Source organism: Pinus tabuliformis, chromosome J (genome assembly GCF_031772625.1).
Source record: "Pinus tabuliformis cultivar Carrire ecotype Pingquan chromosome J, CPIR1, whole genome shotgun sequence".
In the NCBI taxonomy this organism is placed as follows: domain Eukaryota; kingdom Viridiplantae; phylum Streptophyta; class Pinopsida; order Pinales; family Pinaceae; genus Pinus; species Pinus tabuliformis.
Window position 1 is genome coordinate 556,735,202 of NC_142295.1, and position 21,985 is coordinate 556,757,186.

General features: G+C 37.9%; 2 pseudogenes across 1 annotated transcript in view; both read left to right on the top strand.

Annotated features, from left to right (window-relative positions):
- The window catches only part of LOC149228221 (RNA-dependent RNA polymerase 6-like), an 89,407-nt pseudogene that overhangs the window by 15,143 nt on the left and 52,279 nt on the right, over window positions 1–21,985 (top strand). The gene's annotated exons all lie outside the window — the stretch shown is intronic.
- LOC149228222 (COP9 signalosome complex subunit 5-like) overlaps window positions 1–21,985 on the top strand; it is a 41,663-nt pseudogene that overhangs the window by 8,251 nt on the left and 11,427 nt on the right.

Sequence of the window (21,985 nt, forward strand, 5' to 3'; positions counted from 1 at the left end):
CCTTCAAACTATTTGTCAACAATTTGGCTTCATCAAATTGACTCATGTCGGCTCATTTCAGTGGGAAACAACTATATATATGAGCGGAAGGACTTGACACAAATCACAGTGAGATAGTTCAGATCATTTTCAGAGAATGGGTTCATAAAATTTCGGTGATGTCACAATACAATGAAGATGTAACTTCGCTATAAATTGTAGAGAAGGTTTCGGTGCCTCAACAGTGACAAGGTCTCGGTTTCGGTGCTATCACAGGGACAAGGTTTTAGTGCTACCACAGGGACAAGGTTTTAGTGCTACCATAGGGACAAGGTTTTGGTGCCTCAACAATGACAAGGTCTCGGTGCTATTACAGTGATAAGGTTTCGGTGCTACCACAGTAACAAGGTTTCAATGACAAGAATTTGGTACTATCACAGTGACAAGGACTCTATGCTCACACAGTGACATGAATTTCGGTGTATCTCTGATTATGAGTTCGGTGCAAACACAGTGAAAAGAAGTCAGATGAGAAGTATATATATATATATATATATATATATATATATGACTACATATCATGCTACACACAGAACTGAAGAAGATCAGACATGGATGACTTGATGGAGGGAGTCTCTAGGCTTGGTTGTGAGGTTCTTGGTCATCTCATCTTGTTTTGTATCCACTGAAGGAAGAATTCTTGACCGGGTTTTCCCATAGAGTGGGGTTTTCCCTGGCTGTGTGCCTACATCTTGTGTCCTCTTCTATTTGTTGATTGGCATTAGTCTTGATGATAATGAAAAGATAAATTGAATGAAAGAATAATAATAATAAACCATCACAAGATAATGTCATAATAAGAGAAATCAATTAGCTTGCCACCTCCTTGGATTTCTCAACATGGTTTCAAAGCTATGGTGAAAGAAGGTTGAAAATCACCTTATTGGCAAGAAGGTTTTGGAATTGGAGCAAAGTCACTGTCTGAGATCAAATTCTTGTCAATAGTAGATCGAAGCATACAAGACGATCAAAGGTCTAAAGCATCCTTAGTTAAGCTATATAACTTGAAGGAACCTTCACTATAGGCGAGAGTTCATCATTTTAGGGCTGAGTTGGAGTTCATCATTTTAGGGTTGAGTTGAAGTCCGAGATCTAAAGCATACATTTGAGGACTATGAAAGGAATCCAAACTCTGTCCCGTGGAGAAAGAAATACAAGCCTTACTCTTTGAAGATTTGAATTGATAGTTCGAGCACAAGGAACCAACTCAAAGAAATCAAGTAAGTACTGTGACTTAACAAGATGCATATGCAACAAGACTAATGGGCTATCAAATCAAAGGTATGTAAACACAAGGTACATATATGCATGAGCTTTTAGATTTTCAATATATCTAATCCTAGATGGTCAATATAATTTACAATTAGTTTAGGATACAAGAATGTAATCCCTAAATGACATACAAGAACCTTAATCCTTATCTTCTAGAGTTTACAAGTAATCTAGGATGTCAAGCAAAAGTCCTAATGTTGATTGGAAGAAGGAATAACCTGATCTTCAATATCATAGGATTCCATCCTCCATTGTTACATAGAAAATCTAACTCGAGAAATTAAAATCATGTTCTTGGTATCACATGTTTTGCTTGAAAGTATTTACTACAGGTATAAAAGATCATGGCTTAATACAAAGAGAACACTCCAAGGAATCCGTACAAGGTTTGTCAAGGAACATCTCCAGGTATGTCTTAGACTATACACCTTATAAAACTCTCTTAATATAAAAGGTACAATCATCATATTTTGAAATTTGCGTTACATAACTAACATCGTTATGTCTAGTTTTCTTGAATCTTAAATATTATTGTTTGGGTGATTCATCATTAGATAAATCTACCCTCCTCATATCTTTGATTACTTTTGTGGAACCTTAGAAAGGTTCATTGTGAAAACCCTAACTTAAGGGTATGTTGATGATTATGTGTGAAACCCTAGCCTACTTAGGGTTATTGTTGAAGTCTAGAGAAAATGCTTGATGCTTTGATGATGTCATGTTTGGGATTTTGGTATGGGTATGGAAACCCTAACTTGTTAGGGTTGAATGATAATCCTGAACTATTGAAGTTTTGATAATTTATGGTTTGCTATATTTTGTATTGAAACCCTAGATGATTAGGGTTTGGTAAGGTGTATAAGAAAGACCCTTATAATGTCTTAAAAATGAAATCCTTAGCATGTGTGTGTTTGTCCAATCAAACCCTAGTTTGATCAAGTTTGTTATATGTTTAACTCTTATTGATATTTATGTAGTTGGGTTTGACTAACACATGTTATGATATGCTTGTGTATGATGATGAAATCCTAGATATATGAGTTGATCTAATTGTTGATGGTCATAAGCCCTAGGGTTTGGAACTAAGCCCTAGTCGAAGTTTGTTTCTCTAGGATTCTAGGGTTTTGGAGTTAAACCTTAGTAGAAGTAAAAATCTCTGATATATTATGACAATGTGATAATTTGAGATTTGTAAGATTGTTGAAATCTGAGTTTTAGTTATGATTGATGTCCGATTGGTTGAGAAAATCAAGGGTCTGCAACTAACTCTAGTGGAGGCTAGTCATGTTGTTGATTGAGCTGTGATTGGTTTTGATTGTTGAATTTCATGTATGAAATCTAGGGTTTGTATGAAGATCCTAGTGGGAAGTCTAACATATGAATTCTAAAAGTTGTTAGATACTTTGTGGATCTATGTTTGTTTGTATTGTTTCTAGGGTTTGCAATATATTGTAGTAGGGTATGTCATACCTGTGGAAGGAACATTGAAACCCTAGATGTAAAGAAAGTTTTTATGAAATGCCGAAGGACTTGATGAAGTAGTCTAGGGGTTATAACATAAACGCTAGCAAGAAGTTGAAGAGTATGTGTCTCTTGTTTGTAATTAAGTTTAGGTATCTGATATAAAAAGTTGAATGCTTTCGTGATTGTAATATGGTTAATTTCTGCTTCTATAGATTTGGTTGTACTTGCTATCTAAGTTGTGCAGGTACATAATCTTCAAAGATGGTGAAGATATTCACAAAGCAAAGCTGATATGCTAAGCATGATGGTCATGATAACTCTGATGAAATGGATGGAAGCCATGAAAGATTCTCGATGTCGTAGAAAAGAAGTTGAGCCCCCTAAGTTAAGAGGGAACTTGAATGAAAGAAATCTCCCTAAGTTGAGAGGGAGCCTGGATGAAAATTAGATCCTCTCTGACTAAGAGGGAGTGATGGATATGGTTCTCTACTTCATGTGTCATGCACTAGATTAGAACTAACAGCTGTAAGTTTTAGTGAAGGCCATGAATGAGAGAAGAAATTGGAGAATGTATGTTGAAGGGATGCTGAGATAATAAGAGCCAGATCTATTTGTAGAACAAGTTGCTACATGAAAAGTAGGAGAGGAAGCTGTATGGTTGAGGAATCTTCTATCAAGATTCATTTGGAAAGCTCTAAGTCCTACTATGAAAAGTTGAGAAGCAACATCAGTTGTTTGAAAGACCTCGAAGGTTTGTATTCATTTATGTACATTTGAAAGTTTGTTACTGATTGTGGTTGTGTTTGTACAGGTAAATCTCTCGAAGGTTTGATAACATGTTTTTACATGCTTAAGATTGTCGATTAGCTTGATTGGGAGAGATTTGTTGCCGATTTGTTTGATCGGGGAGGATTTGTTACCGATTGGAACAATTTGGAAGTTGAGGCTTTGTGTAAGACATTGCCTGGGAGGACATCTCGTCGACAATATGTGTTGATGTCTAGTTCCTGAAGTAGGGATGGTGGCGTTGGTCATGGAGTTCTAACCTCAGATACACACCTAGATCCCTGAGTTGATGGTTAGTAAGTAACCCTGATGGTACCTAGAGAGGCTGAAAGCTTTAGTCCATCTTAGTCCCACTTGGATAGATTGCCTTGGTCAGGAATCTAGTCCATGGCATTGCAGTGCCTAAACTGTTGGAGGACCTTGGATAGATTGCCCTGTTTAGGAAACTAGTCCATGGCATTGCGGTGCCTAAACTTTTCATAGATTATGTGTTTTGAGATCTTCCATGTACCTCTATAGATATATGTAAGTATGAATACCTCCCTAGTTAAGAGGGAGTGTTGAAGAATGTAACTAGGTTTGGTCTTCATAATTGTACATGAGTCAAAATGAAATATATTTGTCAAAAGAAAGCAATTTTATTATTATTATTAATTGAATTGACTTTTTAAAGCATGTGTTTCATGCTTGGGTCAATTGGTATAGTTCAAGCCTCCATTGTAGGCTTTAGGATTGTTTATTTAAGTCAAAGTCAAATTTTGTTTGGTAAAAAAGACTCCTCCATCAAGTCTCCTTGCTAGTTGGCCTTCAAACTATTTGTCATCAAGTGGGCTTCATCAAATTGACTCATGTCGGCTCATTTCAGTTGGAAACAACTATATATATGAGCCTAAGGACTTCGCACAAATCACAGTGCGATAGTTTGGATCATTTTCAGAGAATGGGTTCATAAAATTTCAGTGAAGTCACAATACAATGAAGATGTAACTTCACTATAAATTGCAGAGAAGGTTTCGGTGCCTCAACAGTGACAAGGTCTAGATTTTGGTGCTATCACAAAGATAAGGTTTCGGTGCTACCACAAGGACAAGGTTTCGGTGCTACCACAGGGACAAGGCTTCAGTGCCTTAACAATGACAAGGTCTTGGTGCTATTACAATGATAAGGTTTCGGTGCTACCACAGTAACAAGGTTTCAGTGACTTAACACAATGACAAAATTTTGGTACTATCACAATGACAAGGCTCGGTGCTCTCACAGTGACATGAATTTCAGTATATCTCTGATTATGAGTTTGGTGCAAACACAGTGAAAGGAAGTTAGATGAGAAGTATATATATATATATATGACTACATATCATGCTACACACAGAACTGAAGAAGATCAAACAAGGATGACTTAATGGAGGGAGTCTCTAGTCTAGGTTTCGAGGGTCTTGGTCATCTCATCTTGTTTTGAATCTACTGAAGGAAGAATTCTTGATTGAGTTTTCCCATAGAGTGGGGTTTTTCCCTAGCTGTGTGCCTACATCTTGTGTCTTCTTCTATTTGTTGATTGGCATTAGTCTTGATGATAATGAAAAGATAAATTGATGAAAGAATAATAATAATAAACCATCACAAGATAATGTCATAATAAGAGAAATCGATTAACTTGCCACCTCCTTAGATTTCTCAACACGAATTCTCCAAGTGATGATGATGAGTGTTAGAAAATCGAAAAGGAAGAAATATTTTCTTATATAGATAATTACGTGTGATGTTCCTGAGTTCTTATTAACTTTGTTTATGTTCTTCTTTTCATCAAACAATCATCAAATCAAAACATGAAGATCAGGGACACTAGATATAGGCACTTAGCTAGGGTTAAAACCCCTCTATAGGGGAAATCCCAGTCAACTCTTCCACTAGTAGATTCAAATCAAGATGAGACAATCCAAGACCTCTTAGACCTAGACAAAGACCTCCACCAATCACCAAGTCAGCCCTTCCTTCCTGTAGATGGTCCTTGCCAAAGTCTCCAAGTACCAGCTTCACAGTTGTAGCTCCAACTACAGATTTTCGGCCCTCCAACTACAAATTTTCGGCCCCTAGCTGCAGAACTTCGGACCTGTAGTAAATTTAGAAATCTAATCTTCTTCTTGTACAACAATTTTGCTCTCTTTTTTTGCTCCTCTTTCTTGTAGATCAATTTAGGTATTCCCAACTAATCTATTTCTTCTCCAACAATTTCGCTCTCTTTTCCTACTCCTCTTTCTTGTAGCTTGAACTTGTTGAGTGAGTGTTCTAGATAGGTCAAATTGCCTCTTATTTATAGCCTTCCAATTGGGTCGAATAGCCCTAATCCAGGTTGACTTGTTGAGGATAGGGCCGACTTGGCGTGTAGGTGACAAATGATCTTTTTGACTCAAAAATAATTCTTTTTACATGATACAAAAGCTCAAGAAGGGTCTAATAAAAATGACAATGACTTTATTGACTCAAGACAAAACCTAGAAGCCTTCAATGGAGGCTTTGACCTAGACAACATTTACCCAAGCATGAAACCCATGTTTTAATAAGTCAATTTCTTTTATAATAAAATTTCTTTTTCGTTTTTTTGACAAATACACTTCGTCATGACTCAAATGCAATTATGAAGATCGACACTAGTTACATTCTTCAACACTCCCTCTTAACTAGGGAGGTATTCATAATTACACACATATAAAGGTACGTGGAAGATCTCAAAATGATATGAACTACAAAGAGTTCTAGCACACACAATGCAATAGATTAAATACCTGACCAGGGTACTCTAATAGCATGGGCCTAAGGTGAACTCAAGCTTTAGCCATTGTAGGTACCATCAGGCTTTTAAGCTCTATCACCCATCTAGGGATCTAGGTGCGTATCCAAGGTCAGAGCTCCATGACCAATGCCACCCTCCCTACTTCGGGATCTAGACATCAACACATAGGCCGACCATATGTTCTCCCAAGCATCAAGCACTCAGCCCCAGATGCTTACATCTCTCCTAAATCAGATATATATCCACCACTCCAAGCATGCTTCGAATGTTCAACCTTTTTATGGAGACATCCTGCACAGTCACAGCCCTAATCAGTGATAAGCTTTCAAGTAAATATATAAGTAAATACAAACCTTCGGGGTCCTCAATCATTCTGATGCTGCTTATAAGTTATATCATCATCAAGTTATACATATACAACTTGTCAAAAGCTTTCTTCTTCTTTCATTTCTTCAGTAGCACCAAATACAACCTCAATATTTCTCAAATATTTTGTTTGCAAATTGATCTGTAGTACTTTCATTCATTGTTCGATTTCATTCTTTCTTCAAGGTATTCATCATAATATGCCCTCCCTCTCAACTGGGGAGATGTACCCTTTCTTCTAACCATGCTCCCTCTCAACTTAGGGAAAACAATAGTATCAGATATACTTCAATCTTTCTCATGTCATCAAGGTCATTTTGATTATCATCATTCTTATATCTTCCTTCATCATGCCCATCATCATCTTCAATTACAAACATCTCCAACATCTTGAAGATTATATACTTGCAAAACTTTAATAGCAAGTACAACCAAATACAAATATACAGAAGCATGAAGTCAACTATATCAAACTCATGTCATTACAATCAAAACATTCAAACTTTAGACATCAGATACCGAAACCTAGTTAGGTTCATAATCAACAAAGATTACAACTTTTTATAGTCTAGACTTTAACAACTTGCTATTGTTTTGCCATAAACCCTAGACTCCATCTTTGAGACACACAACCTTAAATTCAATCAAATAACAATCCAATCATAGTACTATACATCTAAGGTTTAAAAAATATTACAGAGTCTACTAGGGTTTGTTGCAAACCCTAGATTTTATCATCAAAGTTAAATCATATTAATAATTGAAAACAATATCATCATACCCTAGAATATCAATCTCTACCAGGGTTTGTTATAAACCCTAGATTTCATCAACTATCAAGATAACATACTCGCATATACATATCTAGCATTTCATGCACTAGGATCTCATATCAATATCCATACCTATTAGTTAAACCCAAGACACAAACATCAATAAATTTCGACCAGAATAGGTTTTCAATCACGCGGAAGAATACACGCCTATGATTTCTTTACTAGGATCTTACTTTAAATATTGCGAGGGTTTTGTTCATAAACCCTAATTCACCAAATCCTAAAGAATCTATGTTAGGATATTACGACACATAGGAAATAGTTAAGTATAACTTGGTCTAGTGTAGAGTTAGGTAAAGTGTGTTTCTTTACTATGTACTTTTGTAACTTACAATCCGACAGTCACGATATGTAGTGATCCGACAGTTCATTCTCTCCTCGGTATTACTGACACTTGATCTGTGGCTTAACACCCGATTGGTCCATGATCTCTATTTAAAGAGCATGGAGGGTCATTTGTAGGGTAACCGTTTATGAGAGAAGCTTATGTAAATTTTCATTCTTTTATTAATAAATTGCCTGAAGTCGCTGCATTGGCTCAGGCCGTGGACTGTTTCCCTCTTTGAGGGTTTTAATCATGTCAAGAATACTAGTGTATTGATCTGTGATCTGTTTGTGAGCGGTGTCCTTTGGTGTTCTGTCTGAGGAACTTACCCTGTAAATTCCTACAATCTAGGGTTTCATTATATAACTTAGACATTAATAGTAAACCCTAAAGGACTAGGGTTTTTATTATGACATCATCAAAACCCTAAAAGAATAGGATTTCTAGACTTTATCAGCAACCCCTAAGTAGACTAGGGATTCCTTATCTAACATTGACATACCCTTAACAACAAGAGGGTAGGGTTTTACAGTGAACCCTAAGGGTTAGGGTTTCGCAAGAATGATCAAATGATAAAAGATAATATAACGAGGGTAGATTACAATCTAATGATTAATCACCCTAACAAGAATCATTATGATTCAAAACCTTAGACATAACGATGTTAGTAATGTAAAGCAAATTTCAAAAGAGAATGATCATACCTTTTTCTACAACAAGTTAAATCAAATCAAACATACCTTGAGATGTTCTTTTAACAAACCTTGTAGGACATCAATTCTTGAAGGGCTTCCTCTGCAATAAAACTTCTTTCATGATTCAAGTCTTTCTTTTGAAGTCTCCTCCATAACCTTTGAGTATTCATCAAGCATTCCTAACCAAGGAAAATATAAGGAAAATGTTATTAGCATATAATACAAACAAATCTTGATATGAAAGGGAAACCAAACATAAAAGAGGAAACAAGGGACAAGATACTTATCTTTTGGTAAAATGGTGAAGGCTCCCTCTTAATCTAATCTTTTTGAGGGATACCTACAACTTATCAAAATAACTAAAAAATGCTCTAACAAGACATATTAGACCTACAAACTCTAGAAAATCAAAACATAAAGAAAAACAGTACAAAACTTAGAATAGAAGACTAAGAAGGATATGTAAGAGAGGACTTAATAGTATAAGTCTTTGACTTCCGATTCTTCAGTCTTATTCTTCTTAGGTGGAGCTTCATTGGTAATATTTGCTTGTTCCCTATCTCTCTTCTTATTCCTTGGATTCTTAGGACATTGATTTTTGTAATGACCCATCTTATGACAGTTGTAGCATTCAATTTTGGATAGGTCAACTTTCTTCTTTGGTCCTTTGAACTTCTTGAAGGTTCCCTTCTTCTCTCATCTTATCACAGTTTTAGCATTCAATTTTGGATAGGTCAACTTTCTTCTTTGGTCCCTTGAACTTCTTGAAGGTTCCCTTCTTGTGATGAGCAGAATAGGCATTAGAGATGTTGTCTTTTTCATCCTCCTTGTTGTTTACTAATGATATTTAGGTTTCTTCTGGACTGCATGCATTCCACATTTGTTGGAAAATTGGAGTATCCTTCCAAATGCTAATTCCTGATGCAAAAGCACTCCAAGATTTTTGTAGACCTAGAAGAGAAGCTATTACGAGTTCATTTTCTGATACACCCTCATCTATTGCTTGGAGTTCACCTCTTATTCTAGATATCCTTAACAAATATGATGACACAATATCGTCTCTTGTCATCCTTATTGTCCTTAGTTCATTCTTGAGCTATTTGATCAATGTTCTTGATGGTGAATAACTTGGAAAGAGCTTCATACATTTCTTAAGCAGAGTCTATGTTGGATATGTATGGAATTAGGTTGTCCTTTACTCCATCTACTATCAGATTCATGGCCAAGATTTCGGTTTCTCTGAACTTCTCCTTTCCTGCATCATTTGTAGGCTTCTTGACTTTTCCTTGAACAAGATCCAAAACTTTGTGCTTAGCAAGGATAAGATCTATCCTCTTTTTCCATGCCTTGTAGTTGGAGGCTCCTTCTAGCTTGTTTTCTCCCTTCATTGTAGTTGACATAGTTCTTATAGATAGTAGGCTTCTCTCCTTATATAATCCTTTTCCTTAATGACCTTCCTTTGATCCCCTTTTCTTCAATAGATCTTCAAGTTGCCTTTTTCTTCCTTCTTCACCTTAGCTCTGATACCATGTTAGAAAATCGGAAAGGAAGAAAGATTTTCTTATATTGATAATTACTTGTGATATTCCTGAGTTCTTATTAACTTTGTTTATGTTCTTCTTTTCATCAAGCAATCATCAAATCAAAACATGAAGATCAGGGACACAAGATATAGGAACTCAAGCAGGGCTAAAACCCATCTATAGGGGAAAACCCAGTCAACTCTTCCACTAGTAGATTCAAGTCAAGATGAGACAATCCAATATCTCTTAGACCTAGACAAAGACCTCCTCTAATCACCAAGTCAACCCTTCCTTTCTGTAGATGATCCTTGCCAAAGTCTCCAAGTACCAGCTTCATAGTTGCAACTTCAATCCAGAATTTCGGCCCTCCAGCTACAAATTTTCGACCCCCAGCTTCAGAACTTCGGACCTGCAGTAAATTCATAATTTCGGCCCCAACAATAGCCCAATAACTTTGCACGTGTGAGAGATAGAATGCCCAAAAACTCGATTTAGGTCTTCCTAGCTAATCTTCTTCTTCTCTAGCAATTTCGCTCTCTTTTTCTGCTCCTCTTTCTTGTAGATTGAACTTCTTGAGTGAGTGTTCCAAATAGGTCGAATTGCCTCTTATTTATAGCCTTCCAGCTGGGTCGAATAGCCCTAATCTAGGCCGACTTGTTGAGGATAGGGCTGACTTGGTGTGGAGGTGACAAATGATCTTTTGACTCAAAAATAATTCTTTTTACATGATGCAAAAGCCCAAGAAGGGTCTAATAAAAATGACAACGACTCTATTGACTTAAGACCAAACCTAGAAGCCTTCAGTGGAGACTTTGACCTAGAAAACATTGACCCAAGCATGAAACCCATGTTTTAATAAGTCAATTTCTTTTATAATAAAATTTCTTTTTCTTTCTTTTGACAAATACATTACATCATGACTCAAATACAATTATGAAGATCGACACTAGTTATATTCTTCAACAGAGAGACTAAATGAGGTCTCTCATATTTATACATGTCTAATCAAGTCTAAATTTAGCCTAAAGCCCCTCTTAGTTGTCAAGTGACGGGCAAAAACTAATTGTGGTTACAAGCCAACTACATAATCAATGTGGAATCATAAAAGTTAACCTACAAGAGGGCTGAAATGTTGACGTCATCACTACGCATGCCTTTTGGAGGCATGCGTTGAGCTCCCTTGGTGCCAAATCGAGTCAAGAGGGCTCAAAAAATCTTCCTCCAAGGGTTGGCCCCTAAATATCTATGCAAATCATCATGTGGATCTCAATTTTGTGTTTTGGGGCATAAAATGGGTCTCATGGGTCTCTTGGTGATAAAATAGCCTAGATCTGTTTCATCGTTGAGGGCTTGGAGGATGGTGCTAGCTCTCCCATGTCTCAAAGGGTGAGACAACCTCATCTAGGCCTCGGATCAACTGCCAAACCATTAGTGCACTGCTAAGTTGGCTGGGGAGATAATGGTCCAAGTGTAACATCTCATGAATGATGTGAGGCAAAGTGTAGAGTGCTAGGGTGCTGTAGGTGCCCATGGAGTGGGATGATGCTCTACAAGCGACAGGAGTCCCATGGTGCTCAACGCTTCACCTGTAGGGTGTTATATGCTCCTTTAGTTGACTTAGGCCCTAGTTAAGTTGCCCATTCCATGATGAAAACCACTTGCCAATCACACATAATGTCTAGTGCTGCAACTTCTTGATCAGGTACAATAATCATCAATGTATCTAAGTGAACCAAGCTTGTTAGTTATGGACAAATTGATACTTCATACATGGCTTCCCTTCCAAATTTAGGGCTTTGATCTTATAATAGTGTTACTTCCCTAGATAGGAGTGGCTAATAGATGAACCTATTAGGTGTTCCCAACCCTCAAGGGGAAAGACATGTCCCTGGTACATCCTTCAATCAATAGGTGGAATATCAATAATTATGGAACAGATGGGGATAAAGGGGTCTCAGAGCCATATGCCATGGTCACAAGGGTAGCAATGATGAGGAAATGCACATTCTGGGCATACAGATGAGAGGAGGGAGAAATCGTGGATGCACGAGTTACCCCAACCTTTGTTTTTCCACCCCTCTTTATTTGCCTTCTGTTTTTTCTTGATTTTTCTTTGGATTACTGCTCGAAGCTCTAAGAAATGAGAGCATGTTGTGAATAATGTATAATAGTTATTACCCCCTTAGAGGTGGGGTTGTTCATCATCACTAGGGGTTGGGTCGTGCATGGGTTCCTTTAATGATGTGATGGGGTAACTAGTGGCCCTAGTAACCAGGGTGATGGCCATAATGATAAGCGGTAGAGCTCATGCTTGGCATTTGCTCACGTGTTATTATTTAATGTCCTGACCATATTTTGCATTTTATGATTTTCCTTTCTTTTTCTTATGGGCATGATATGGTTTTAACTTTCTTTTAGCTACATCAACCTCCGGGGTAACATTTTTAGGCCCTACCTAGATTTGTGTCCAAGGGGTGGGGATGCGCCAGACCTTGTGGACCCAGAGAAGGGAAATGGTGCAATAGGCTTGTAACGTATGGAGGAGAGTGAAAAATATGGAACGGGGAAACGAGACCATGCTACCAAAAACCGGGGTTTCCCAAGTAGTGACCTTCCTAAAGCCATAGGCCAATAATAGAGATCCCACGGGACTAGGATTGAAGATTAACCCTCCATTTAAGGTGAGGGAACAAAACTATGGTCAAAGCCCTTCCTTCTTCCAAGTCACCCAATAATCCATGCCCAAGATGCCCAAATGAAAAACAAGCATAAGCACCCATTTGCATAATGATAAACATACCTTTTGTGTTGGATTGCCCACCTTCTAACATATGCTCTTGACAAATGGGTGAGGAAACATACAATTGATGTAAGGAGCAGAGATAAAGTGGCACATCACATGGGATATAAGGTGGCTGTTAGAGGCTGTTGACTGAAAGAAGATGATTAGAAGAAATGCTCTCCTAGGGGTATCCACTTTCGGTGGGCAACAAGGAGGGCATCTAATGATTGTTTTTACTTCAAACCTTTTCAACATTATAGAGCATTGTGCCACTACTTCATGCACTCAAGTCCAAAATTGGGGACAATTTCTTCTTAGTTGAGCGAAAATGATGAGACTTAATAGTTAAATTCAAAAGTGTGCATAATTCCACAATTGGAAGGTGGTTGTAAATATTTTCAATAGCTCTTCGCTTTTATTCTTTTCGCATTATCCTCGTCTAGTCTTTCGTAGGAAATGTTTTTCTTGTTGTGATTGGTAGGCATCTCTTGCTTCCAATGGATAATTTTGACCTTGCATGAACTCTCCTTGACATATTATGACTCCTAGTAAGCAATACAAGATTAGCAAAATAAATGGTGGCTTTCTTTTATATTTTTTAGTTATTTTCCCTATTAAAAGCATATAAACATATCTAAATTCCACAAGATATAGTATAATCTAAAAATATATTGAGTGCCACTCTTCATAGAAAGGTAACTAGTGAAGTTATATTATGACAAACTATCCGATGGAATACCTAGGACAATTTACAGTCATATTGGCATTAGGGCAGTTTTCTTTAGGATTTTTGTTTTGTACTAGTAGTTACATGAGCCAAAGATTGGTGTAAGGAAAGCAATGGAAACAAACTGAAGCCCTAGCCTAGTAAATGAGTGCACTAGTATTCCAAAGGATGACTCAACAAAGAGATTTGCAAGACTATAAGAGCATGTCTTTAAGATCTCTAAGATTATGACAATATGGATGGGAATAAATGAGTATGATAGTATTCCAAAGGATGACTTGGCAAAGAGATTTGCAAGACTAGAAGAGCATGTCTCCAAGATCTCTAAGATTATGACAATATGGATGGAAATACTAGAAAGCAAGTTCGATCCCTTTGAGGAGCTTGTTATTTATAATGAGCACATTGGCTCCAATGACTTACTTGAAGACAAAGAAGAGTTAAAGAAAAAAGCAAGCTCTAGTAGCATATCTTCCGTGCCTTAGTTTAAAATATAATCCAAAGTGGATATCAATGTGAGATCAATGTTGTGAAGTCAAATAATTGGGTGTAGTAGTTAGAAGCAAAGTATTTGGAATTGAATTGGTCAACCCCAAGACTAGGAATTGGATCGAAAACGGGGAAAAAATGGACCAAAAAATTGGTTGACCAAAAAGTACATAAATATTCCAATAAAAAACAAAAAACATATATATATATTCGTGTGCATCCATACGAATCCAAACCATTATACAAAAATATGCAAATTTTCTCATACATATAGCAAGGGTACATACAACCAAAGTAGCACTGAGTGCAATCAATATCTAAACCAAAAAGGCATAAAAAAGAGGCTCTAAATGGTCTCTAGTGTCCAAAAAAAATCATGCTACACCAAATGCCTACATATCATCAAAATCATTGTCTATATTGGGATCCTCATCATCAATGTCACCCTCTAAGCATTAAAATAAGAGAGAAAAAACTTAACATGTTAAATTGAGATTTTATTTGAGTGGTAGGTAAAATTTTACTAGGGGTCATGACAATGGAGTTCAACAATCAATGTACTAGCATCAAGGTACAAAGAGGGCTTGGTGCTCTTGATTACATGCTAGTTCCATATCCTCGTACATGACAAAATCCAATGGAAACATTGCAATCCCCCCAATTTTGAAATCCTAAAAAATGTTAAGTCTGCTGGATTTTGAGTGGGATCTAAAATTTAACTTTCTCTAGATGAAATCCAATGAGGTTGGAACCATTCTCAAACATCCTAAAACAATTAATGGTAATAAAAAATTAAGTAAAAGCACTACCTTAAGAATATGACATTACTATTAATTACATAACATTAATATGGCCCTATGGTTTAATATTAGGTTGTCCCACTCATAAATTATTGTTTAAATTTTTTAACGTTCAGAGGTTCCTTTGTTGCATTGTATCGAACTGGCTGGTTTGGGGAAAAAAGCCTAGTTTAGTACCGAATTGGCCTTTTTCGGTTTTGTTTCAGGGGTCACAACGTTCCAAAAAGCGAGGACGCAGAAGCGTCATTTCCCAAAAATCTAGGAAGCAAAGCGTCTAAGAAGTGTCTACTATATATATATATATATTTATATTTTTTTGCATTTATATTGAAAAAACATCCAAAATACCAAATTAGTTGTAGAAGACATGAAAACATGCATATTTTTACATAAATCAAGATAGATATGGCATCCATTGTACATCAATGATTAATTATTCCAGCATCAACCATCTAGAATCTAGATTCCTCTTCTCTTGTCTAGCCTTTGCCTCTACTTCAATTCTATAGGGATATTAGTCAACATTGCCTAATTTTGATCAAACAACTTAATCCAAGCCTTATAATATGGTAGAGAAAGCTTAACATGCCTGATCAATGATTTTGACTTGAGTGAAGGGTACATAATTGCTAAGGCCATGACAAAGGAGTTCAACAATCAACAACACCAACACTGGGGTACATATAGGGCTTGGTGCTCTTGATTAAATGCCAATCACATGCCCTCATACATGATATAATCCAATGAAATGCCACAATCGCATTGATCCTAAAAACTGTTAGGTCTGCTGAATTTTGAATGGGATATGAAATTCTATTTTCTCCATATGAACTCTGATGAGGTTGGAACCACTCTCAAACATCTTGAGTCATTTCATGGTAATGTTCAAAATTTAAGTAAAAGGATGGAAATGAAAGATAAAGGAGAATCCATAGATCCGCACCCGATCCTTTTTGGACTCGCGGATTGGGTAGCAGGTACCGCAGATTAGGCCCTCACAAATCCAAATTTCCAGGAATCGCCAAAAAAAGGCGGAACTGCAAATCCGATTTTTGGATCTGCGGTTTCGTCGAAGGATCGGTTGCGAATCCGTACGAGATGCAGTTTTGCCTCCAAATCCTTGGGGGGGCGACAATTCCTGCAACACTGATGGGTCAGACTGGTCTAAGCATCAAAATGATTGGAACGACCGATTCCACCGGTTTTGATAACATTGGTTAGGAGTCTACTTTAGTATGCACAACTCAGGGAAAGAGAAATACATATCATTTGCCCAACTAAAGCTAGTTGGCCATGCCCAAACTTGGTGGGAATGCTACAAAAAATCCTTCGATTGGGGGATGACCCACCAATAATTAAGTGGGAGATTTTCAATGACCTCTTTAGTTCTCAATTTTCAATTGGATTTGAAGAGGACTAGAGGATTCAATGGTATTACCATCAAAAAGAAAAAGGGAGAAGTGTACAATATTACACTACATAGTTCAAAAAATAAATCATTCAATTGGGAATATTCTTAAGAACCTAGATATAGTCATCAAGTATCTAGGTGGAATCCATAGCCACATAAAGAGACAAGTAATGTTTTGTAGGCTCAATACCATTGATGAGCCTACATACAAGTACAATACATTGAGATGAACATGAGGAAAGGACAACCAATTTATTTAGGATAGATCAACTAGGGTATCCTAAAAGAAGAACGAAGAAGTGGAAGGGGAACTACAACAACATTGTTTCCATTCTTCAAATGAGCAAGGATATGAACAACCACTATGATTATTGCAATAGAGATGGTCATGCCAAATTGGAGTTGAGTCCAAGGGACCGCAAGAACGAGCCCAAGAAAAAGAACATGTTAAGCATGGATTTGAGGAACAAAGTAGAGAGCAACTTAGATGTAGACAAGAAGATATCACATGGAAGAGAAGGAAACGACTAAACTCTTCCATATCAAGATATAGGGTCAACAAGACGAAGGTGGATGCTCTTTTAGACTCTACTTCACATGGCGACATCATAGTAGAGGATCTAGTAAGTAAAACTCGATTGGAAATGTTACAACAAAATCTAACACCCCCAAATGATGTAGATTCCTAAGCATCAAGGGGTTAGTTTTGTGCAACTTAGGAAGGCTACACAATATCACCTTAGCTCTTCTTCTTTCTTTTATTTAGATTTTCATCAACTTGAGAGGGGTTCCCTAAGGATAGCTTTTAGCAAGGCTATGGAGTGGAGGCTCAAGGTGAAAATGAAGAGTAAGCCATGATGAAACAAAGTGGTTGTAGCATGTGGAAGTGAAGTGGAAATGGGAAAGGGGCTATGGGAAAGAGAGGAGAAGAAGGAAGAGGAGAAACAAGGCAATGGAATGATGAGGTACATGTGCCTATCAATCTAAGGGTTAATGGAGTCATGAAACGTTAACTAATGTGTTACAATCAACTACTTTGATGTATACTATATGACTGGAAAGGGTTAGTTTACCATATGGTTGAGAAGGGTTAGTTTACCACATTCAGCCTCTTAAATAAAATAATTTATTTGATGCATTCATCTCATGGGTGCGTATTAAGGTAAAAGGAACTAGTTTGATGCAATTTACCCCAAGATATTTGCTAAATATTTGCTAAAAATGAGCTATAGAATCAAGTCTTGGAGGGCTTAGATCACCACTCATCAATACAAATGTGAAGGAGTTGTTTTATGGCTGAAATGCATTTCCAAAACTACAACTTAATTGATAGAACAAAGGAGAACAAGTACATAAATAAAACAACAAATAAAGGAACATGGTAAACCTACACACATTGCTTTACTCCTGAGTCCTAGATGAATGAATTCATTACTAAGCCTTTATAAAAGAATGACAACAAAAAGCATTTACAGAAAGTTGAAACATGAATGACAATTGAAGAGCATAAATAAACCATACAACAAAGTGGATCAGTGCCTCAATGTTCCATTAATCTTCAAATTTGATACATAAGGGAACCTAACACCATCATCTCCAGGCTCCAATTTTCAATCACTACTTTCACTCCACAATGCTCCAATTGCCGATTACAAATGAATGGAGAGAAACTCTTCTTTATATAGAGTGAATGAAATCTCTCATACAATAAATTATACTGTCTTTCTAAATAATTGTAGAAATTCCACGAAATTTATGCTAATATAAGCAATCTGAAATATAATTTCTTCTCAAATAAACACATAATTTCTCTACTAGATGCAGTGGAATAGGAACAAAAATAAAAGCACAATTACACAATTCAACAATGCAGAATTGTCTAGGGAAACCAACTAGGAAAACCCTCTGCTTGTTATTGAGAATTCTATTGAAGAAGGTTGAACAATGAATTTTATACAATACAATAAAATTTCATTAGAAAACAATCATGTTCTCTCTGCTTACACTAAGATGAAACACCCTTGCTTGCACCTTGATCCCTGAATCCTAACTCAAGGAACTCGTCCTTCTTCAAGCTCCCACAAGCCTCACCTAGGCTCATTCTCTTTCTCTCACAAGCTCCATGCACAAACTCTTGCTTCCTATTGCGTGGTCTCACCAACTCGTGCTCACCAAAATAATGATTAAACTTGTGCCTTCGTTCCTCCTTTTAAAGGCAATTCAAATGGTTAAAATTAGTGAGTTCTATATTAGGTAAGTCGAACTAGTGGTTCACAAGTTAACAAAGGCTCATTGCTAGTGTTAACTCGTCCTTCCTAAATTTTAGGAGGCTAACTCAAACTCTTTGTCTTGTTCCCAATACAACTCACACTAGAAGACAAATAACTCGGCCTTCTATTTTAACACATTGGTTAACTGCTTCATAACTCATCCCGGACTCCTATTTTTTAGGAGCTCGAGCATACCAAAGAAGAAACTCGTTTTGGCTCCTACGATTAAGGCACAAATCAAGGAACCCTTTTCTCGCTAATATTTTCCACATTCTCCCTCGGCTACGATTAAGGCACAAATCAAGGAACCCTTTTCTTGCTAATATTTTCAACATTCTCCCTCTTAGCGAGGAAGGTGTTCCTAACAGAATCTTGTCCACTTGGATCTGTTTTCAACTCTACCAAGTTCTCCACTGCTGCCGCTGCTCCCTATGAACTAGAAGACTTCCCTGCTTTCTTCTGCGGAACTTGCTTTGAAGCCCTGTTTTTTCTCACCATGCTCTGCGAGTCCACCACTTTAGTTATAAGCGCCATGTACCTTGTGTACCTGTGTGTCTACTTCTTGATGATGGGAGACTCAACTCTCTTATGATCTCCCTTAACCAAATCATCTTCCCAGTTGGCTCGAACTCTTCCTATACTGGAAGTCTTTGACTGAGAGGCTGCATCCACTCGCCCTGGGCTATGGTCCTCATCATCATCCTCTCGCTAGTTAGCCCAACTACCAACTAGCTTAGACTAAAACTAAGATATTGGCTGAGGCTCCATTGTTGAGAGCTCTATCCTGCTCTCGCTCAATCACCACTTCTCTACTTTGGGCACTACCTACCTTGCTGCTTAAGGCCGCACTTGTCTCTACCTGCAACTTGTAGAGATTCTTCACCCTCACACCTATCTGCTTCTTACATGCAAAAGCTAAGTGCTGGAGGTAAGCCTCACCTCTGCTGAAGATGATATCATATGATCCAAAATGGATTCAGTTTTGCCTTCGGATCCAAAGTCTTCTCTACTCTGGGCACTACCTGCGTTGTTGCTCAAGGCCGCACTCGTCTCTACCTGCAACTTGTAGAGATTCTTCACCCTCACACCTATCTGCTTCTTACATGCAAAAGCTAAGTGCTGGAGGTAAGCCTCACCTCTGCTGAAGATGATATCATATGATCCAAAATGGATTCAGTTTTGCCTTCGGATCAAAGTCTTCAAATGCAGATGAAAGTGGTATTAGAGCAGCGAAGCACAGTCGTTGGATCAGTCAGATCAACGAACGAGAGTGAGGGAGATAGACGGCTAGGATTAAGTCGCGCAAAATAAAGTTAAGAAATGAAGAGATCAGATTAAGCCACGTGTTAGCAGAACAGAGGAGTAGTATTCGTAAGTGGTAAGCAGTATCTCACGCGCTTATAAAATGGTAAACGATATTCCTCAATTTCACGCGATTAACCTTAGCGGGCGACACGTAGCACGAGAAAACCACTTTTCTTGCGCGCTCTCGATCTGATATCGGTCTTGATTTGATATCGGTCGTGCAAGAATTCACGCGAGATTGCGTGATAGCTGTTGGATCACGCGGGATTGATCGACGGTGGAGATCGGCCAAGATAGTTGGCGAACGGGTGACGCGATAGCCGTTGGATCGGACGGGACTTGGTAATGGATATGATAAACTTGTATTTATTTTGGTGTCGGGATCTTCGCCGGAAAAAGGCCGGACGGTCGGGGTCAACCCCACGACTGCCGGTCCTTTGATTTTATGTTATCGCATTATCCCACATTCACTGCAGATTGCAACTACATATGGTATATCAATACCATATCACCGAAACAGAACCAAGATGCTGAAGGGTGGGACTTGGTTAACCAAGCCACCAATTTTTTAATAAACCATTGCAGGTGCTGAACCCGCCCTACCACCAGCGTGCAGTTTGAGGTGGTTTTATGCAGGCCGAGGCGGTTTTTGCCAAACAGAGGGTGGTTTTGCAGGGACAGAGGTGGTTTTGGACCATTCCAGGGGTTTGGAGGTCACAGTGGCCAAATATGGTCGAGTTTATACTCGTTTGACTCGAAATCTCGAGCTGAACGCAGTGGTGATGTCCATTTTCTTATTTGAGACTCTGTTTTTGAGCTCATACATGTAACAACAATTTGAAGACAAAATAAAGAGGTCAGCATTGGAAGCAAAAGGACCAGGAGACGTAGCTAGAAAGTCTGGTGAACTCCTTTATTAAATTTCGCTGTGTTGATGTGTTTTCAAGTTGTTTATGTGTTTATGTTATTCGCAATCTTTTCGATCCGTTGCACTAAGTAACATAAGCGAATTCACACATAGTCTATAATACCTTTTCATCAACGGATCATCATATGTCTTGTACTCAAGGGTAGCTACTGAAACAAGATTTTGCCTCAATCCTGGAACATACAAAACATCTCTAAGATGAAGAGGGTTACCTGACTTACTTTGAAAACTGACAGTACCAACTCCTCTAGCTGCATACTGACCATCATCTCCTAGCTCAATCTGAAACTGCATGTCCTTCTCCTTTAGGTGGCTGAAACTCTTCTTGTTCCCGGTCATGTGGAAGGATGCTCCTGAATCAATATACCATATACTGCTATTTGTTGAGCTTGCCATGCAGGCAATCAATGAGAAATCTTTCTCGAACTGGGCAAAAAATGCATCTACCTCTATTGATGCAGCAACATGATCCTTACTAGACTCCTTCTGATTAGGACACTTACTAGCATAGTGTCCAAACTCATGGCAATGGAAGCACTTGATCTTACTTAGATCCTTCTTCTTGCCCTTCTCATTGGACCCGATTTCTCCATGGCCCTTCTTGCCCTTAGCCTTGCTATTCTTGCCTGCGAGGGCACAGTTCTCCTCGTCCTCTATCATAACTAATCTCCCTTCTATGGTTCCTCTTCATATCTCTTCTTGTATACAGTCAATCCAAAATCTTTCCAATTTGGGAAGTTCTCTCTCTCACTAACAACATCTTGGAATCCCCCCCACGACTTGTGAAATCCAAGTAAGGCAAAACTCACAAGATCATTATCAGATACAACCACGCCTACCCCACCTAGTTCATCTTGTATCTAAGTGAACCTTGTTAAATATGGGACGATGGGCTCATCCTTGCTCATTTGAATACTCCTCAACTTCTCCTTAAGAGCAAGCTTCCTGGTATCACTGGTACTTTGATACAACTTCAGGATTGTATCATACATCTCATACGCTGCCTTCTTCTCATGGATATGAGGCACTATATCTTTGACCCCTTCTAGAATGATCCACCTTGCCTTGATATCATTCTTATTATGTTGGGGCAATTGTTGGGCATCTTGTGGTGGTGGGATAACTTGATTCACGAATTCTCCCACACCATTATCTTCCAACACTATCATAATCCTC